Raw genomic sequence first — 7,319 nt, 5'->3', positions numbered from 1 at the left:
AAGTGAAACATTATAAAGTATGTTTCATTTCACTGCATCTAAATGTCTCATGATGACAGGATGTTTCAACTTTGGTCGAAAAACGCGCTGCCGCATTTGAGGCACGCTTTTGTAATAACTCCGAAAAGAATGTAAAATTCTCCGTCAGTTTTGATCGTACAAATACAACCAATACATCATTCGAAACTGTAGAGGGTATATTTTTATTTGTATACACTGTGCTTTTATGAAAATAAGAAAACAGTCAGGGCACGCGCTCTGCCTTCACTGTCTCTGTTATATCTTTTCACAGACACATAAATGAAACAAACGTGCATGAAACCTAAATCTAAGTGATTACGTGCCTCACAGACATAATGCATTTACTTGTAGAAAGCTTGAAATGTTTACTTTTACATAAACCAATTCAAATAAAAAACTACTATTCTCTTTTTAAGTAATCTGTATGAAAGGTAGAAGATGTGTGGTTTCTCCTGTATCACTTCATTACAAACCTTACACCTGTATTTATCTCACACTGTTTTATTTGCACCTAACTGTTATACGCCTATGCTATACACTACCAGTCAAAGGTACTTTTTTAAAGAAAAATAATGATCTAATTTTGTGAAATAGGTTTACTATGTAAAAAAAACTGCTCACTTAAAAAAAAAAAAAAAAACTTTTAATAATAAAAAGTTTGGCTGGTAGTGTATGTGTTTTCTCCATGTTAGCTCTGTCTTTGTCAGATCATTGTGTTGCTCACATCTACTTGTTTTCTTTGCAGTTTCTGCTGTTCCCCGTTCTCCTGTGTTCAAGTTTCCTACGAGTGATTTGGATATTGCACCCTCGACATCTTGACTTCTGTGTTTATTACTTTTGTTCCTAATAAAAAGTTTAACTGCACTCACAAGTGAAAGACAAGTTATTTTGTGTGATAGTTAAATATATTCAAAATACGCTTCAAACTAAATATATATTTATTTTGTCCATTCATTTTTCCTTTATTCTTTCTGTTGTTTCCTCTCAGTCAACATCCGACTGAATGGCTCATTATGCGGCTCATTATGCAGGTCTTTGTCTTCTCAGGTGTAAATCACAGCATTATTCATGATCATTCACGCCTTCTCGCATACAGCCACTCTAAACAAAAAGTGTCTTCAAAAATTTAAATCTATATACTGTTTTGTGAAAACAAGTGAACTAGATGATTTTCACATCATTTGGTAGAAAAAAACCAAGCCTACCACATCCAATTCTCGAAAGTCCCGAGAATAAATATTCTGTATGTGTTAGATGAACTTATTTCAGTGACTTCAAAAATTTAGTTTTTCAAAATGCACGCATAAACATTGTTTTCTCAAAAACTTAAAAGTGTACATTCATGTTGCTTACATATTTTTGTAGTCCAATTTGTGCTAAATACAATGTATTTAGATTTAGGATATTAATATGTTTTTAACATACTGAAAAAAGCACAAATGTCAAGGCATGTCAAAACTTCTTCAGGGCCCCAAAACACCCTTGGGCCCCAGAGGGTTAAAACTGGCACAGAGCGCCTGCGTTGGTGGTATAGTGGTGAGCATAGCTGCCTTCCAAGCAGTTGACCCGGGTTCGATTCCCGGCCAACGCATTGTTTTTGGCTGCGGTTGACCTTGAAGCAGAACTCCTTCTGTGACCTCTGTCTGCACCAAAAGCTTTTGGATGAGTCGTTCAACAGCAGCAGAGAACTAGGTCTCCCCGTTGGGGAATCTAACCCCAGTCTTCCACGTGACAGGCGGAGATACTGTCCACTATACTAACGAAGATTTGCGCTTGCTGTTCTTCGCTCTCAGCACACGCGACTGCACCCAACTTGCCAAAATGAGCCCCTACTCCATGAAATACCAGATTGACCCGCCACGAGCTAAACTCTCTCAACATCTTGAATGCTACACATTACAGAGGGTCATTATTTGGACCGCTTTATTTCATTTAATATTTGTTTTTTGGCCTCTAATACTGGGGCATGAAAAAAGAGATGACATTACCTTGATCGGGTTTGTGAATACTGGGTGAGGGAAGGGACTTTCGTAACTTTTACTTCTCCCATTTGGAGTGAGGGGGGTGACGAAAATCATGTTGGCAGGTGTTGGCACCCTAGATTACCCTTGGTGAGCGTAGTGGTTTACCACAGTGAGCGCACAGGTCCAAGGGCATAGAGACACATCTCGAGTTTCTCGTCATCAGCGCATAAATCTTTCGCCTTTTACTAAAGATTTCCGTGGAGGGGAACCTTTGCGAGTGACCTGTATTTTTGGGGGCTCTGCTCACAGCAGAGCTACACTATAGTGTCAAGAGCAGAGTCAATCTGGCCACCCGCCAGCGTGCAGTGGAACGAAGCGCGCCTCGTCATGGTCTGTGTTTGCAGCCTTTGCGCTTCCAGCTTCGCCGCTTCAAATTTCTTTAGCCAGCATGGAAAGACAGCGCTCTCTCGTCCATGACGGGATCAAACAAAGATGGCTTCAGCTCTTTTGGCCCCATCAGTGACTCGTGCACTTCGAGCCTTCTTTGTTGACCCCGAAAGCCAGCCTCTGCTGCCTGCGTTGTTGGTATAGTTTAGCTGGCACCGCACGCGTATGAAAAATGGAGGTGGCAGAAAGGAGCTCAGTGAACAAAAAGCCTGCCGTGACCCGGATTCGAACCGGGGTTGCTGCGGCCACAACGCAGAGTACTAACCACTATACGATCACGGCGCACCACTGGCTCACATCTGGTGGTGCCGGCCATCCGAATTGAAAAAAAAGGGCTAGCGGCGCTTTTTATTACTGTGGAGAGAGGGCACACAAATGCGTGCTAGGGACACGGAAGAAAAGGGCCCGCCTACTTCTCCTCAGCACTGGTGAAGAGCGTAGTCGGCAGGATTCAAACCTGCGCATGGGGGGACCCCAATGGATTTCTAGTCCATCGCCTTAACCACTCGGCCACGACTACGGCGACCCTGATGTCCTCTGTCCCGTTGTCGACCTCAAAGTTGGCTGAAAAAACAATGAACTGGCTACCGCTTTACTAAAATCGTCTAGCGCAAAACTCCTAAAGGGGAAAACAGCCCACCACAAGCAACGAAAAATTCATGAAGCAATCACTCTATGTGAACTCTGTCACATCTTTAAGCGTACGCCGACACACTGTGATAAAAATACAAACAAAAAGAAAAAAATGAAATGAACAACATTATGAGTACAGTGAAGTGGGAAAAAAAAACAACAACTAATAAATATATATATGTTTTTCTAGATGTTTTTTTTTTGTCAACTTCAGACAAAAAGCTACAGGTCAGCACAAATTATTTTTTTCCCTAGAAATTTAACAATATTACATAAAACATAATTACAAACATACATTCAACAAGATATTTACATACCACAGACTCGTCAGGAGACGCTGAGGCACCTGGTGTGAAGGGGGCATCAGGCTGAGTAAAGGAAGGCACAGGCTGAGTGGAGGACAGAGAGAAGCTTGGGTCATCAGTAAGACTTGACACAAGTGTTTGGTCCTCCCTGAAGCCCTCGTCTTCTTTATCCTCGCCTTCATCCACATCCTCCAGCATGTTCTCTGTCTCTTCTGAGTCATGGGTCAACTACCAGGGGCTGTCTAGTCTGACCCAGGAGGTAGTCAACACCAAGCAGCTCTCCTATGAAAAAAAATAATAATAAAAGAAAACACACAAATACAGGATCAGTCAAAAGTTTGGACACATTACTATTTTTAATGTTTTTGAAACAAGTGTCTTATGCTCATCAGTCCAGCATTTATTTAATAAAAAATACAAAAAAACATCAATAATATTATAAAATGTTAATAAAGTTTAAATTTACAGTTACATATACTTTAAATTTAATTTATTTCTGTCATCAACACTGAATATATTTAGCAATCATTTTAGAAATCATTAAAAAGTTAAATAAAGAACAGCATTAGAAATATAATAGAAAATCTTCTGTAACAATATACAGTACTGTTCAAAAGTTTTTTTTTTAAGAAATTAATGCTGTTCTTTTTAACTTTTTAGTCATCAATGAATTCTGCAAAACATATCACAGTTTTCATTAAAAATAAAAATTAATACAAATATGCAGTACAAATTATTTTTCCTGTATTTTTGATCAAATAAATGCAGGCTTAATAAGCCACTTCTTTCAAAAACATTAAATACAGTCATGTGTAAAAATGTTTGACAAATAATGTACACATTCATATTCTACAATGAGATACAGGTAACTTTACCTTCTGGTAGAGGTCGTACCACTTCCGCTGCCGTGGTGCTGGTCTGTTGCCTCCAGATGGACGAACCCCAGAGCTGGCAAAAGTCCTCAACCTGGCCATTGACTCGCCTTCACCCATGACCTTGTGGCTCTTTGGCTTAGTGCTCATCTAAATATAATAGGAAAATAATAGTCAGTAATGTGCATTTTGCAGGTATTGGACAACTACACAAATGTTTTTAATTTATTTTTAATGATACAAAGCTAACTAAATAATGGCACCCATTACAACAATACATTATTTTATTGCTTATAAAGAAAAACAAGGTTACACATTTATTTAAAGGTGTTACACTACAATTATACATATAAGTATTTGAATATTAAATTACCATATACAGTTACTAAAGGGGTAAGATTATTGTTTTGTTTGGTTTACAGTTAGTTGAATCCAATTACACATAATTTACAGTTATTACTATAGTAACTACATAAAGCATGTATTAATGACAATGTAAAATAAAGTACATTGTTAGTTAAAAGCTGTGGTTATACATGATATGATAATCAATCTGAGAAAAAAAAAACCAAACAAAGAACATAGTAAGTAAACTTTATAAACCATGTTTAATTTTTGTAAGGGATGTCTATATAACATTGAATTTTCATTTCAATTATTATTTGTAGCACTTGCATCTGTTTATATAAATAGTAATCCATCTGCAAACACAAAACTTGATTACTACATTCACACATAGCAAAATCACATTAAATGATAATTAGAAATGTCTACAACTAAACATATTTTTAAATCCAAATCAAACTTTAAATAGAATAAATGTGTTTACTATGCAAAATTACAGGCAAATGGTGTTTTATATGTGAGATTATAGGCAAATCATGAAAACAAAACATGATTATTACACTTTCACTTTAGTAAAAGCATGGTAAATTACTTGTTTTTTTCATTCATATTTTAATTTATAGTAAGACTGTGTTTACACTTAAAGAACGAGTAAACTGAGTTTAATAAGTACGATTATAGGCACAATTGTGTTTAATATGTGAGATTATAGGCAAGGAAACATGATTACTACACTTTCACTATAGTAAAGCCATGGTAAATGACGACAAACACAAGCACAACGTTTTTTGTTGTTGCTATTCATTCAGATTTTCATTTATAGTAAGACTGTGTTCATACCGTTGTAATCGATCAGCCAAAAACACAACATGGTTACTACGATTCACTATAGTAAAAACACGGTAAACTATCATAAGGAATGACTGCACTTACAGCTGAAACGCGTTTTTTCCACCATTTAAATAGAACTTAAGAACGTGTAAATAGACTTTAGAAAGTAAGATTACATTTAAACGGTGTTTCATTATGGGCAATTCGCGAGTCAAAAGTTTGTGAACACAAAACACAGATGAATGACGGACGAAAACGTAACGAGTTACCAATTGAGAACATTGTAAACAGAGAGAAAGAAAGAAGAAAACATGTATTACTTACATTGAAAAGTTATCCTATATTCCGTTCGTCTGATTTTTGAACCTGACTTAGAATGAAACTAAGCATGGTGAGTGGCTCTCAACAAAGGAGCTCGAGCGATGCGATTGGCTCTCGTCCATTCTCACAATGGACGGCGAGCGACGCGATTGGCTCTCATCCATTCTCACAATGGACGGCGAGCGACGCGATTGGCTCTCGTCCATTCTCACAATGGACGGCGAGCGACGCGATTGGCTCTCGTCCATTCTCACAATGGACGGCGAGATTGGCGATTGGACGAGGAGACAGCCGCGGAAACAGACGATCCTGCTCCAGCCGCTGCTGAAGCTGGGGAACAATAGTCTGTTAAGGGGGGGGGAAAGAAAGTAGGAGGAAGTAGGGGAAGGAGGTGGAAAAAGAGAAAAAGAAAGAAAAGAGAGAGAAAAAAGGAAAAAATGAGGAGAAAAGAAACGATCACAGGCTTCCCAGTTCATATTACACTGTTGCCATACATTGAAGTATTTACTGAATCCTTTATTTATCAGTAATTATCACATAAATGATGTCCAAATGAATGAAATTATTATTACAAATGACAAATTAATATTTTATTAGATTTATATGGCAATTTACTATGCTTCAGTATTTGTATTTCATCTTTGAAAGCATCTCTTTGTGCCAATTTTATGAGCGTGATGCTTGCATTTCTCATGTCTTCAACATTTATGGGTTTAACTTTCTTGTCTCTCGCTAGTTGCTGGATACGAGCGACAACTTTCAATGCAGTGTGCCATTTCGACAATCTACTGAATCTCTCTAGAAAATGATCATCCTCATTTGCTACATTTGTTTGTAGCACTTGTGTTGGCCTGATTTCAGGGTCGCCAACCAGAAGCTCAGGAGTTGTCTTTGCTGTGACAATTTCTCTTTCCCAGAGAAACTTCGTTCCAGTGAACCAATTTGAAGTGATCAGCTCTGACACCTTGAGGCCCCTGGAAGCGTGATCTGCAGGATTTTGTTCGGTGTCTATGTAGTGCCACGGTTAGTCGCCTCTCTAATTCTTTGGACTCGATTCGCTACAAAAACGTGAAATCTACGGGCTTCATTGTTAATGTAGCCTAAGACTACTTTTGAATCGGTCCAGAAATATTCTTGGTCAATTTTGAGCTCCAGCTCCTCCTTTAACATGCTACTGACTGCTGAAGAGATCACCACAGCTGTTAACTCAAGCCTGGGTATAGTCGCGATTTTGGTGGGCGCAACTCTTGCTTTGCCAATGACAAAAGAGCAGTGCACTTTATCTTCACTCAACACTCGAATATATGAGCACTGACCATAGCCATGGCTACTCGCATCTGAAAAGTGATGGAGTTCGATCCTCTGAACAGTCCCTAGGTGTTCAGGAGCAAAACATCTTGCTATCTGGAGATCGTGCAGGTTCTTCAATTCATTTAGCCAGCTACTCCATTGCGCATTAACTCTCTGGGAAGTGGGTCATCCCACTCAATGCCCCTTTGGCACATTTCCTGTAGTACTTTCTTTCCTAATAGAAGGAAGGGAGCCAAGAATCCTAACAGATCAAACACAGATGCGACGGT

The 7,319-nt window shown here is 38.5% G+C and overlaps 3 non-coding genes and 1 pseudogene across 3 annotated transcripts; 2 read left to right on the top strand and 2 right to left on the bottom strand.

Moving 5' to 3' along the window:
• The window catches only part of LOC141312754 (uncharacterized), a 249,274-nt pseudogene that overhangs the window by 56,472 nt on the left and 185,483 nt on the right, over nucleotides 1-7,319 (bottom strand).
• trnag-ucc (transfer RNA glycine (anticodon UCC)) lies at nucleotides 1,541-1,612 on the top strand. The gene has a single exon. It is a non-coding gene; the product is annotated as a tRNA-Gly (tRNA).
• Nucleotides 2,187-2,301, top strand: LOC141312781 (U5 spliceosomal RNA). Its single transcript, XR_012349281.1, has one exon. It is a non-coding gene; the product is annotated as a U5 spliceosomal RNA (small nuclear RNA).
• trnah-gug (transfer RNA histidin (anticodon GUG)) lies at nucleotides 2,643-2,714 on the bottom strand. The gene has a single exon. It is a non-coding gene; the product is annotated as a tRNA-His (tRNA).

The sequence above is a fragment of the Garra rufa genome, unplaced genomic scaffold (assembly GCF_049309525.1).
Source record: "Garra rufa unplaced genomic scaffold, GarRuf1.0 hap1_unplaced_005, whole genome shotgun sequence".
In the NCBI taxonomy this organism is placed as follows: Eukaryota; Metazoa; Chordata; class Actinopteri; order Cypriniformes; family Cyprinidae; genus Garra; species Garra rufa.
Note: the sequence above shows the minus strand (reverse complement) of the source record. Positions and strands in the feature narration are given on the sequence as shown.